The sequence below is a fragment of the Rhyacophila brunnea genome, unplaced genomic scaffold (assembly GCF_057557595.1).
Source record: "Rhyacophila brunnea isolate RB1 unplaced genomic scaffold, BYU_Rbru_1.0 scaffold_81, whole genome shotgun sequence".
Classification (NCBI taxonomy): domain Eukaryota; kingdom Metazoa; phylum Arthropoda; class Insecta; order Trichoptera; family Rhyacophilidae; genus Rhyacophila; species Rhyacophila brunnea.
This window is the reverse complement of record NW_028233352.1, coordinates 1,127,198-1,142,549: the sequence shown is the minus strand read 5'-3', so window position 1 is coordinate 1,142,549 and position 15,352 is coordinate 1,127,198.

Below are 15,352 nucleotides of genomic sequence, written 5' to 3'. Positions count from 1 at the left end.
TCAATCACATTTTAATTTTGTATTTTAAATTTATTTAGTTTACAATAAGTTCACATTTTTATATTTACGCTAATATGGCCTTTTTTAGTAGTTAAACATAAATTTTTATTAAAATATATTTTTTTATTTTAATATTAGTTATTATGATAATAATTAAAAAAAAATAACTATGGTTTTTTAATATTTCGTGCATAAATTATTGAAAATACTATACTTATTGATATAACCACGAAAACTGCTATATATACGATTACCGTTAGTATTCTCTCTTTTGAAGCATTCTTTGATTTGATTTTCGACCTAAGAGTCAATATTTGTTCTTCTTCTTTCGATACTTTATTCGGCCTCCTTTGTAATACATTTTTTTGTAACAATGAAGATTCCTTTTGAGAATTTTCCTGCGATCCATCCGGAATTTTCTTTTGTATAAAATTCTGTTCTTTAACTAAATTTTTAAAATTCGCATTGTTTCGAGCTCCGTTCTGCTCATTTTCCCGGACTCTTCTGTGTGCATCGTTCTGTGCCCCATTCTCTGAATATTTCAGTCCCTCATAAAAAACCAGATTCTTCAATTTTCCGTCCTTTAATTGCTCATAATTTTTATTATTTATTGTAGTTATATTTTCTTTATCAACTTCTTTTCTCAATAAGTCACAGATATCAGAAAAGAAATTTTTATCGCATAAATGACCAGCACATTCGGTAGAACGAGAAACTATTGGTTTTCTCTGAATGGTATACTTAGAATAAAAACATTCTTTATTTGAATCCTTATTTTTTTTTTAATTTTTGCTATCTACATAAAAAACCAGTTCATTATAATTATTTTTATAGCAAGGATGATCATATGCTTTAGAGTATAGAAAGAGAATTCTTTCTTTGCCTGAATTTGTATATTCAAAACCACGATATTTTATAGACAACATAATAAACTTCACAACCGTATCTGATTCTATATTTATGTATTTTTTTATTCCTTGATAATTCACGCATGCTTCAAAATAAAAATTATCATCTTTATCAAAAAAAATTTTATATGGAAAAAATGTTATTGTTTGATCGCTAAAGTACAAACAATATTTCAGGTAAACAACAACCCCATCCCATACATTTTTTTTAATATTTGGCTCTGTTTTAAAAAAAAATCGGGTCCAAAATATTTATTTTCATAGCCTTTCATATAAGTGGTATCTATTCTTTGTCCTAAAGTATTATCTTCTTTTAAGGCACATGAAAGTTCATCATAAGACGCATACTTTTCAGAATTTGCTAGCAATATTTTTTCGATTTCGTCTGCGCATTGACGGTGTTAATCTGAAATAAGACATTTTAAACAATCAATCAGAAAATCAATTCTTTTATGAATTTAATTAGAAAATATTTTTATAATTTTCACGCTATTGAACTTTTGTTCTTCACGATTATTAGCAATTTAATATGAGTGAGTATTGTTTTTTCGCAAAAGAAACAAGAACTTAATGACATTTATACTTTCGGCTTGTTGAAGCTTATTGGAAGTTTGTCATAAATAAATCCATTGGCTTTTCTATATGAATCTATCGTTCACCCGTTTCTTCTGATGATTATAGGTTGTGATTTTAACATTATGGTGTATAATAAGAAAAAAAGCATAAAGTTCGGTTTAATATTAATCATTTTTGACAGCAAAATATCCTATTTTTTCTTTTATTTTGTTATCTTATGTGGGTATACTTAAATTTATAAATTACTTATCACCAATTTTTTCGTTTTGTAATTGAAAAGATAATCGACCGCCAAATTCTAGGCACAAATTAAATTCATGGGTAAGTAATATATGCAGCGATTTTTATATCGTTAAATCATTGCTCAAATTTCTATTAACCGTTATAAATGATTTTTTTGGATATAATCATTTAAAATAACATCTTAATTAACTTAATTGTTATGTTCATAACTTCATATCATTATTTATGATTTATTGATCACCATTGATAAAATTTTTATTGATACATGACTATTCTATTAATTGAAAATGTTATAAAAAAGAAAACTCATGATATTAGCGCAAAAAAAAATTTTATTGATTAATAACTATTCTATTGATTGAAAATGTTATAAAAAAAGCATAACGCTTGATATTATAGCAAAAAAATTGTCTCTTGATGCTCTATACTTCGATAAAAATATATTCATCACTTGAATCATACATAAACCACCGACATCAATATCGATATTGTTGTTTAGTATGTTATTTTGCTTGTAATAATATTTTTGTAAAAAAAAAGTCAATAAAATAAAACTGTAGGGTTCATTTATATAAATTAACTAAATTTTTTTTAATAAATGTATTATTATAAATGGGTTAATATAATTTTGAGTTTGCAAATTTTATATATCTCTTGATATAATAATATCATGAGATGGACGATTTTTGTTTCAGAAATAAATTTACAACTGAGTTATATCGAAACAATTGATCTGTTTCATACCAATATTTTCAAATAATTAGATTTAAATATGATTTATTCAAAGCTTCAAGATTTATAAATTTAAAACAAAGAAACTTCTTTTACAGTCCAAATAATATTTTTGATTTCTAGTTTATATGCACAAATTAGTGTAGAACACATCATACCCTATAGCTTTCTGGGAGGCAATGCATCATATGAAAGAATTCTGCTTCTATAAGAATAACACTTCAGTCAGCTTTTGGCATTTTTTTGTCAGGTAAGCGTTTAAGGTTGTTTTTTTCTTTTTTCTACATCCTAAACCAGAATTTTATAATTTTAACTATCGCTGCTATAGTCTCTGATTTTCCTGTATCTGCTAATTCCTTTTAAAATAAACATCTGTTGACTTTTAGATGACATATGGTTTTCTAAATAGTTTCTTTTGCCGTTTGCACAAATTATTTATTTTTATTATCGTTGTTTTTACTTTTCACCCTAAGAACCATATTTTTTTTATTTGTATCTTTGTGGAATTTCTCATGTCTTTTTTTACTAAAAGTATGTTTTTTGTCAATAAATAATGTGAAATAAATACGTGATTTGTCAGCATTGTGTTTATTAAGGTGACATTTTCATTTTTTTCACTTTTATTATGGCATGTTTTAATCATTTTTGAGCAGGTTTAGATGACAATTCTTTAATTATTTATGAACAAGTTGTGAAAATCTAGTATTATCAGGCATGGTATTTTCTTAGTTAATTATATTACCCGCCTTATTCATACCATCATTTTTTTCACTTTTATCTATAGTATAGGATTATTTCATTTTCTTGAGAAATTTATGGTAGCTATAGTTTCCAAGCCTGTCAGTACTCGAAACATTAGATCACATGCATAGATAGTATTGAAATAGTTTGGTGTAATCAATACTTATCCTTGGTGCATATTTTTCTTTATTTTGTTTCTATTTCTTTGAACTCCGGCTTGTCTTCATCCCCGTCATTATTATCTTTAAAAACATTTGATGTTACATTTTGCAAACGGGCTATATTCAAATCCCATATTAGATTATATTATCGTTTCCTAGAGACTCTTGCCAGCCAGATTTCGGCATTCTTATTAATAGTTATAGAAAAGAGCTGTAAGCCTATTGATTACAATGGTCTCTATTGCCTATTTTTTAATTCGTTTTCTTACAGAGTAAGATTACGGTAGTATTGATGCGCGCATTTTTATGAAGTTCAGGCAATTTGTAGGCTCGAAATTTCGTTACAGGTTCGGTTTATAAATGTTTCTCTTTGTAGTTATTCTCTCCAGTTTTTTATCACCTATTATAAAATTCACAGGGAATAAGTATCATATAATTTCAATCTAATTTTTAATTATTTTCGATCCTAGATTCGTATTTTTTTTTATTTAAGTTTGAATTAAAACCTGATTATTTCAATTTTAAAATAATCTTCTTTTATATCAAATTTTTTTCTGATATAAAAATTTAATGAATCGAATGAGATGAATTTATTATGTTGTAATTCTGCCATACGCCTAGATTCCCTAAAATAAAGAGATCCCCACAGTGCTAAAAAATAGTTTTGGGCTATAATAGATAATTTTCTTAGTAAATAAACATATGGATTCTTAAATCGCGAAAACTAAATGGTCAATTTGAATTAAATTGGGCATTAAAGTTTGATTCAAATGTTGAAATACTCTTAATGCATACAGAGAAGAATAATGTCTTATAATATATATCTTTTACATCAGCAAAAAAATATATAAAATACATGCGAAATATTTATAAAATCTCCAAAAACATTATGGCTTGATAAAACAATCTAGCGTCATAGAAACAGACTTTTAAATATACTGATGTTATATCTGTATATTTTATTATATATAGTTATAAATGGAAAAATATATGTGTTTGTAACACCCACTAAAACAATTATGGTCTTTGGAAAGTAAAAAGATAAGCTCAAATTATTCTTCAAGAATAAATTATTTGAAGATCTAACTATTTTATAATTTCATGATATGTAGTTCAAAATATACGAAAATTGAAAAATATTAAAGCTATAATCTTTTATAAACTTTTATTTTATGTTTTGTATAATAACAAAATTTTCTAATTTTTAAAATACAATCTTTGATCAATTCTCTAAATAAAAATCATTTTAATCTTTAAAATCAGAAAGAGTGGTGATAATCCTCTATCATTAAATATTAGTTTATGTCAGAATGATCTAAATGTTGAAAGATATTGAAATATTCAATGAATGAATTAAGTAGAAAGAACGATAAAATGGCAATTATATAAAACTTATTATTTATTGGAAAAATCATATTAAAATTGTATTTTTAACATTTAAGCATATATGATCTATATTTATATAATTGTGAGCTTTCACCGAATTATAATAAAAATTTTGGTAGAAAATCCAAAATCAAAACGTTTAAAACATTTCAAACAACATATATTTAGTAAAATATTCGCAAAGTTCCTATGTAGCTCACAACTTTATTGCCATTAAATGTGATTTTCAATTTTCAAAAAATTCGAAACTTTTCAATCGTTATAATATTTTTTTATGGTTTTTGGTTGTTATTCAGTTTCAATATTTATATATTGTAATATAATTCACTTTGTGATCTTTTCAATTTGATTATTTGCATTTTTTCTCTATCTTTGATTGTAATTATGGGACATAAAATACCTATCGGGATAAATAATGTAGCTAAATGTTCCCCCGTAAAATAATAGAAATCCATGATAAACCTATTTGTTCCATTTTTTTATGATATTGCGTTAAGAATATTTGGCCAGGATAGATTTACAGGAACAATTAACATACTTGGAAAGTTTAAAAATGATCACAGTGTGTTTTCAATGGATTCAAGCGAACTGTATATTCACGATCACGCGATCTTTCAAATATATATAAAAAAAAACTATCAAGATAAGGAATATGTGAGAGATGTTCATTCTGCTGGCTTTACATCTGAATCAAGTAAGAAATTCGATGAAAATATTTTACAAAAAATTGAAATTTTATCTAGAATAGACGATTATGACTTATGCTCGTGTCCGAAATCTAAAAAAATTATGTTTTATTCAAAAAATCATTCTTTTAAAAAGGATATGTCGATTTTGATTTATTTAAATTTCAGTGGTAAAATAAACGATTCTATGAAAGGATATTCTTTCTTTCGAAATAACACGGAATGGTTTCTCTTTTCTTCTAATATGAATAAAAATAGCGTAATGTCCCGTTTTCCTTGTTTTAGTGAACTAAACTTGAGCTCACATTTTAGACTGAACCTTATTTCCGGTTTAAATACATGCTTGGCAGCAAATATTTTTACAAAAACAGAATATATTACGCTTCAAAAAAGTAAGAAAATTTTTTCACTGGGGACAATGCATGTAAAAAGTCTTCGAGAAAAATATGACTTCGAGATCAAAGATGATGATCAAACAGTGTTCACACCTATTCAATCACATCAAAAATCCGATAAGTATCCTTCAAATTTACAGTTCTTAACACTTAAAAGCCTGAATCAAAAAATTTATTACAAAGACTTCTATAGTTCAAGTATTCTGCTGGTGTCTTCCCCAGAAACCCACATTTACAAGTTGTTTACATCTGATATATCCTATCAAATATTGCCAAGTTTATTAGTAATCAATATTTTTGAATTTAAAGACTGCGCCACAATGGCATGGTTTTCGGCAAGCGGTTCGCAGTTTAAACTATTTCTAAGAAAAAAATCAGAATTTATGTATCCTATGATTAAAAAAATAACAATAAATCTTATTAATCAGTTTAGAATAGAGCTTAACAGCCAGCTTTTCGATAAAAACATGGATATTTTTTTGATTGCTGATATAAAAAAAATTGTATTGATTAACCCCTGCTCAATTATAATTGGATCTGATTCTTTTAACGAACATTCAATATATCATATTAAGGAAACAATATTCAGATTCTTGTGTATAGGTTTTACACAACATTTCCTGTTTAACCTTGTGTTGGATGATTTCTGGGATGAAATTTGGTTAAAAAAATCGATGTGTGAATTCATATGTGCACACATGGCTCGTCAAATAGGAAGAAAAATTATGGGGTTTGATATTAATACTAGGGCCTTTTTATCAAATAAGAATTGCGGTATGTACACTTTACCATATAAAAATTTAATAAATTTTGATGGAGACAACTTTATGTTAAGAATATCGGATGTTTCTGAAAGAAACTATGTTTATCGTGGGAAATCAGTTTTATTGATGATGAGTAGCTATTGTGGGTGCAATTTTTTTTTAAAGAAAATTTCTGACCTCGTTTCTAAACAAACTAACAAAATAACAACTGAATATGATCTTTGGGAACAAATAAATATCCATGAAATACTCGAAACCAAATACATTGTGCAATATTGGATGAACGAATTAGAATTCCTAATATTAAATGTAAGAGAAGAAAATGGTGTAATATTTGTAAAAAAAGAAGGCTTTAAATTCTCGAACAAACCGACAAATTTAATTGATGAGGGCTATGCTTTACAGGCAAATGAATATCAGCCACTAAAAAAAAGGTTTAAAGAAAATAAAGACAATAGTGAACAAGAAAATTTCACAAATTTTATCCCGAAAAATACTAAAATACACATACCGATTCCAGTTCAATTTTGTTTTTATAATGCGAAAAATAAAGATAAACATATTCAAAGATTTTTGCACTTAAATGAAGAGTACCAAGTCGATAAAATATTTGATTTATATAATTTCAATTATGGAGGAGCTGGATTATATATAGTTCTATATGAAAACAATTTGGGTATGGTTAAAGATATGATCACAAGTGCTTTTTTGACACCCGAAGATAGAATAAGTTTGATATATGATTATTTTTATTTGACAGTGTATTGTTATATTAAATACACTGTTTTTCTTGATTTATCGAAGGCTTTTATAAATGAAGAAAATTACTATGTATTTAGATCGGTTATAAGTGCATTAAATGAGTTAAAAAGCATTTTTTATAAACATGAAAAAATAAGGAAGGAAATAGTTGAGATATTAACCAGCTTGTTGAATTTTAAAGTGGAAAATATTAACCTTGTCGAAAAACTAGATGATTTAAACAAGTTGAAAATATGCAATTTTTCAGTAGAGCAGGCCGTAAAAAACAACGACGAGCTACTTATAAAAAAATTATATAAAATTTATAAACACAATAAATTAAATCGTGGAATTAATCGTTCTTATAGGAATGCGATGTTATTTTCTGCTATAAAATCTTCGGACGTTGATATTTTTGATGGATTAATGGAAAAGCTAAAAGACTCTAAATGCACACAAATTGATTTTCAACTGCTAGTTTCAACGAGTGATGTAATTAAAATAGTTGAATTACTGGACACATTACTAAATAAAGTACTATCAAAAATATGTGCTCAAAATTTAATAATCGAATTAGCTGAAAATTTAGACACAAGAGACATATTATTGGAATTTTTTATTAAAAATTTCAAAAAATTACAGGATAAATATGCATCTGAGAAAAAAGAATTTGTTGTATTTATAGGTTACGTTTTTAGAACCTTTACAAATTCTCACACCTACAGCGATATATGTTCTTTTTTGAATGCAAAAAGAAAACAAGGGGAATATTCTTCTGTTGCATCAAATTGCCTTTCAAAATCACAAATCGACTGGAGATTCATAAATTATTCATTAAACGCGAGAAGCGAGTGATTTAAAAAGATTTTATACCTATTAAAAAGTAATTTTTTGTAGACCACCAAAAACAATACTTGATCTTATTTATAATAAAAGCCGTATCTGATAAATTTTTCTAATATATTTCAATGATATCAAATTATATATTTGGGTAATTTAATCAGTGCTTGAAACGCCATATCGCGGCTTAATTCCGAAAATAAAATAACCCCACGTCCTTTAAAATCGCGGGGTTGTTAAGGATGGTATTTACATAGCAACTTATAAGCAGTAAAAAAAAATTTATTCATTATTTATTAAAGAATTTAGTCTGTGTAAATAAAAATATTATTAATAAACGGAATATATTCTTAGATATAAACCTTGTGAATATTATGTTAAAGAACGAAATACCGTCTCGGTTAATACTGACAACTATATTTCACACAGAAATTTATGTAATTTAGTTATACAGTAGATCTAAAATTTATATGTTGATAAAATATATTGAGTAAATTTTTTTAGCGAAAAAGAAGTTAAACGAATTTATGAACTTTTATTATACAAAAAAGATTTAATTTATTGTAGATTTGGGGGAATTTCAATTGTTCATTTATAGGTATTTTTTATAGTGATTAATTTGATTAAATTCCACTAAAAGCCTCTTCTTTATCAAATTTTCGGGTTTTTTATCGTTTATAATATCACTTGTCTTATTTAATCTATTAAATATATTATATTCAAGATAAAAATACCCTATTTGGAATTCTTTGTGGATCGTTATCTTCGATCCAAAAAAAGCTTTTTTTAATTATTTATTTTTAGTTATGCTATATTTTTTTTTACCAATCATAGACTTTTTATCTCTCAAAAAATTTACACCTTTGTAACTAGAAAGATATTTTATGTTTTTTATTTGTTAAATTATTAAAAATAGCTTCTAATCCATACTTTTTTGCTATTACGAGCTTCTTATTCGAATATTTTGGTGCTGTATATATATTAAATATCATTAAGTCTTTATTTGTATGTAATATAACACAAATATAAATAAACTACAATCATCTGACATTATTCGTTTGAAATTGTTAAAGATTGTAGCTTAATTTTCCAAATAAAATTTGCACTGTATGTTTACATTCTTTACTTTATCTTATAATATTTGGGATCAACTTTTATAAATTTAATTTAATTTAATTCTGGCAATGATAAAATATATGAAAATAAAAGATAAATTATTTAAAAATTAACAACAAATTGTGGCATTAGATGAACGTAATTATAATATATTTTGTTTATATCAAATACTAAATATTGAAAAAAGGATAAATAAACAAGTAGAAATAAATATTAGATGAACAAAGATAAAGTAACATGATTTATTCGACCTAATATTGTCTTTATTTATGGGCATATTTATTTTTTGGCTTTTTATAGTTGTTCAAGCAAGACTTTAGATTGAACTATTTAAAAGATTTGGCGTTCACTTCTTTTCACCATATCATCTTTACAATCTTCCCGATACTTCTTCTCTCAAGACTTATTAGTGAAAGTGTCTTCCTCAATTCCAGTTTTTGAGCATATATGCTTCAGATGTAGTTAGCCTTAAACACACTTTAAAATAAAAACTTTTGGTTAATAAGTAAATTTATCATATTTTAAGAAATACCGCTTTCCTTCATTATTTTTAAATGTAATTACGGCAATAAAATGTTGAATTTTGAATATATTCTTTTTGATCTATGTTGATGCTTTACGATATTTTTTTAATTAAAAATTAAAATGCTTTGGATATGCAGCGCACGTGAATAAATAATAAAAAGGAAATGTATATAATTATTATAGTTTATATTTATCCTCTAAAATGCGCGGTAATTTTGGTTTTTTATTTTTAAGGCCATATAAATGATATAAATATTTGTATGATAAGTCTACACAAGCCAAAAACGATCGAGATTTAGGTTTCCTTTTATTTTTTTTCTATGTTGAAATTATCTTAAATTTAAGCACCTTCACATTCCAAACTTTTTTTGCGGGGCTTAAACAATTGTGGACACCATGCAGAATTTCTTTCTCGCCAAAATTGAAAAATTTGCTACTTTATCTGGATAATTACACATGAAAGGGCATTATACGAAACCTTCAATGATATTTATTTATGCGTTAATTTAATTTGTAGTTATTTAAAATTGTTAAAACAAAAATTAGATTGCTCTATAAAGGAGACTTGACTTACTTATACCTTCTTAAGGAAAATAATATTGACAATATTCTTCTTTCAGTCTTATTTATGTGAGTCCTTTTCATATGCCATTGTTTGACATACGCTTCAGCTTAAGCTGGAATTTCCAACTCTTTTATATATGACTTATGGTATTTCGTAATCATTCCATGATATTTTCTAATTTATGGTACTATTCGGGAACACTATATAATAAAAATATTATAAAATGTAACTTTAGTTACCTTTAAATGCTGTTTATAATTAAACTCATATACAATCACTTACTGCTAGTAGTCTTTGATATATTCATATTTGATTATATATTGCTGAAATTTTCACATCTCCATATTTTAGGGAAGTTGAGTGGAATAAAAAGAATTACGATATTCGAATGACGATGGAAATATTTTAGATCAATTGGCATTCAATAAATGTGTCTGAAAACCAATTTAAATTAAAACATTCATTAAACAATTAAAGTTCAACACCGAAGTAGAGATATATTAGAAATAATTTGCCCTTAATCTCACTAAACAAATTTTCTTAATGTGTTTTTATTTGCTTTAGAAGTTTTTTTTTGTTACATGAATTCTTTTCTGTATTTTAGCTTACGTCAAGAAAATTAAAATAAATTTGTGAATCTCAACCGATGGCCTGCTTCTTAAGAAATATAATTTGTTATAAAACCTTTACAGCCCCGGATTCTAAAAATACTTGTTTCGGTATTTTGTGATAACAAAACATGTTATAGTATATGGTGATTTCGTGATATGTACACGTTAATATTCTCTTTTTCGTTTGTCGTAAGATATATTTTATTAACTCACCATATTCAACATTTTTTTGTTTATCAATACTCTCTATTTTAATAAGCGTAATAATATTTTTTTAAAAGCATAAATCTATTTATTTTATCATGGCGTTTCTATGAGATCGTTTATTTCTATTTATTGAGTTGTAATACGACTATTTTTTTGATTTTTTCTCTTTATGAGTGTATTCATTTTTACTGGTGTATTTTTCTTATAAAAGGTGTTGTTTGTTTGTTTCTACTTTGATATATCGGTGTATAACATCACAACCATGGCTTTTCAAAATCAACTTGTTTGATGGGCTAGAGTTATATATCCCTCTCTGCGACGCTGAAATTTAAATTTACCCGATAAGCGTAATCTTATCTATCAAAAAAATTAAGTTTGAATATTGTATTGCCGTTTCTTTGTTTTTTTTGCCCATTGATAATCCACTATGAAATATATCGTGTTTCAGTCCATGAGGATAGCTTTTGATGTGGTTTTTGGAGTTGAATTTCGCACATTATACCAATTTTATTTTGCTTATTGATTCTTTAGACCACTTATTTTAGCTATACTTGGACATAATATACTCATTTTTTTACGAAGGTGAATTTATTACCTTTTCCATTCTTTTATAGTAGATGTTGTTTATTGGGGTTTTCGTGGCAGTCGGCAGTTTACTAATTTTAAAATGAATTTCTTGACGTTTAAAATTATAGAAGCTGATTTTTTTACTTTCTTTTTCTTGTTTTCTAGATGCTTATGAACAGGTTATTCTCCAAGACTTAGCTTATATTATCATCTAGTTTTAAAAATATCTTTAGTTCGGGTTTATAAATAAAATTTAATAATGTATAATGTATTATGTACTCACAGTCTTTTATCATGTTTAAATATATTTTTGCTAGAAAGTTTGGTTTATTTTACTAGAAAATTTTTTCAAGCATTTTGTATAAGGATGATAGCTTTAAGGAATTTAAAATTATCCCAGATCCCGAGATATTACATGTAATCATTATTTTATATAAACAGAAAATATAAGGAACACTGTAAGGGGTGTAGCATTTTTGGATTCTTTTTATTTCATTCGCAGAATTTTAAAATAACAAATTGTTTCCGGCGATTATTTAAAACTCCCTAGATTTATGGATATAAGATTTAGCAAACAACATATTAAAAGTCTTCCTTATTACATGAGAAATTCCGTAGGATATATTAATATTAAAAAAAAAAAAATTTAATTTTTTTTGTGGTTTCGTGCTTATTTAATATGATAGTTATGATAAGCGTTCACCCGTATAAAATCAAACTGAATATACTTAAAATTTCATCATCTTTGTTATATCCTAATGAAATATAATATTTGAATATGATAGCACCTTTAAAAATAGTGTTCATATCGTAAAATGAATTTCAAGATGATGAAACATTTTAAAGGGCATTATTCATTTTTTCGAAACTTCCTTTTCATAACTACTAGCTTTAGTCTATTTATTGTCGCTGTTTTTACGATATGTATGTTTTTAGCAGTTGCTTTTAGGCTTCTTATATAAGGTTTATGGTGACGAACCCACTTTTTACTAAAATTTTATATTACAAGCGTTGAATTATGTTCACTATCGTCGAGCGATTGTATTTTTTTATGCAGTAATTAACTTAAATTTCTCTTCTTATAGAACATCTTTTTTTGAAAAGATCATGAAATATTTTTAATAAATTCTTTTTATATTATAGTTTACTTTAGTTTAAAAGTACATTGGTTCTAGAAATAAATCTTTTTCGCAGTGAAAACATGTGTAAATTCTAAGCTGAAAATTTTATATTTAGCTCGATAATTTATTTATTAAATTGAAATGTTGGAATTACTAAAGGGAAATTTCATCTTTTTTTATTTGAAAATTTTACGCTTAAGTTCGTTTCGAATTATACGGATAGATTTTTTTGTTCAAAATTTTTCTATAAACCTAAAATAAGATTAATTGGCAAGCATTTTTTTTGCTTGATAAAATGTTTAAATACGCAATTATTTTAGAAAAGTGAAGATTTTTTATAAGATTTTCATTTTTTTAACGTTACTATATCGGCAATTTTTTGTGCTTCTTTTTTTATTTATGCAATTTATAACTTCTGGCTCATCTACTTTATATGTAGAAATAAATCAGCTGCTCTATATATTTTAAAAGCTTAACAAATTTTAATTTTCAATACTATATTTTTAGCGTAATAGTAAAGATCAAAATCTGCTTTTTGTCTAGCCTTTTTTGGCATTTTTCTATTTTCACTAAGAAAATTGTTCATTTAAATTTTTCACTGATGATCTCCGCATAAAAACATAGAAAACTTGGTATTTTTTGTAAATTTACTTTTATATTTCTAGGATCGTGCAATCTTTATTATCTTCACATACCCACAATATACTTAAAGGATTTCCATCTATACTATTTAGAAGGTGATCCTTTGTTTTTTATAAGCTTTTATTAATTTTTAACTTCTCTTTAACTTTTGGATATTATATTTTCCTTTGTAAAAAAATATTTTTCCTCTATGTTATCAACAGGATTGGTTCTAATACTCATGTTATTTTATTTTCGTAGACTAAATCTAATTTTCGAATGTGGCTAACCATTATTTTATCTATGTGGATTTTATTTTCTATTTCCTTATATTTTTTTAAAGTTTATCATCTTTATAGCCTGATATATTAATATGTCATCAGATTTATTTCACAAAGGCTTAGCGTTGCGTTGGAAGGTAGATGACTAATCATATCAATTGTAAATTTAAAAATACATAAATAAAAATATTTTAGATAAATTTGCTTTATGGTATTAATTTTTTGTATTTATCTTTAAAAAGTCAGCTAATTACTATATGAACTATTTCTTTAATGCTGCATCGTCCTATGAACTCCCCGAATCTATTTTCGTTGCCTATACAAATATAAATAGGTCAATCTCTAGATACGCCAGACAAAAATTGGCGACTTAGATCTATGAATATGTTGATTACAGATATATTACAAGATCATCATTATTTCTACCTATATTCATAACTGAACGGTTTAGGTTGCTTATTATTTGATCAGCTAAATAACCCAAACGGCAACATCCCTTTTATCTTAAAATTCAGATATTCGTATGTTTAGTGATTCTTGCAGATGTAATGCTCATCTTTTTTGTTATTTCTATTTGGGTGAATTCGAATTTTGGGTGCGGATGGAGATGAAGTCGGCAATAATTCCCTAATCGTGAAACCACTCAATCATTTTACCACATAAATCTAGCAGATAAAATTTTTAATAAAAGGTCGTATGCTTAAATTAAATAGGACGTTTAACCGAAATTATGATTATCTTATGTGCAGATGATAATATTTACATCGACATTTATGCTTCTCGAAAGCCCTTTTTACACTTTAAAAGGACTATAAAACTTTGTGTTACATATGTAGAATTTATGGTGAAAATAAAATTTTTTAAAATATGGTCGGTAATTTTAAAAAATAATATAACTAATAACCGAATATGTTGTAAAGAGTAAAATTTATCGATTTCGCACGCTTTACTGTTTTTTGGTAAATTAGTTTCTGTGTTTTTAAAACCGTTTTGAAAGCATGGGAAGTAGCACAATAAGCATTTTTGATGTAAGGATGTTATGAATTGATTCCAGACAAAAGAAATATTGATTTAAAATCAAAATCCCACATGGAATTCAAAAGCTAGAAATATAATTTTTTTGACGAACATGTATTATTGGTAACATATAGATTTGAAAGATTGAATAATAGGGCTTAAAAAAAATACTACCAAAAGAGATCTATAAAAATCTACCTTGGCAGCGAAAATGATATAAACTGATGCACCAAGTTTAATGAGCATAAACTTTGGCGAAATAATATTTTTTTAGCTGTACTGGAATTAAACGAGATCATGAATCTCTAATTATTGAAAATACATCTTACATTTGTACAATTTTGATTTCTAATTTGTATTTTACAGCTACTTATTGCATATATTGTTTTTCAATTAAATAAATACACAACTGTAAGATATAAATTACCAATATTTTAATTTCTATTTTACTAAAGATATATAATCACAAAAAAGCAATCATTGCGTGGGATTTTTAGAATGGATTTAGTAATATATGGCTAAAGACCATATTTCACGAGTTTGAATTT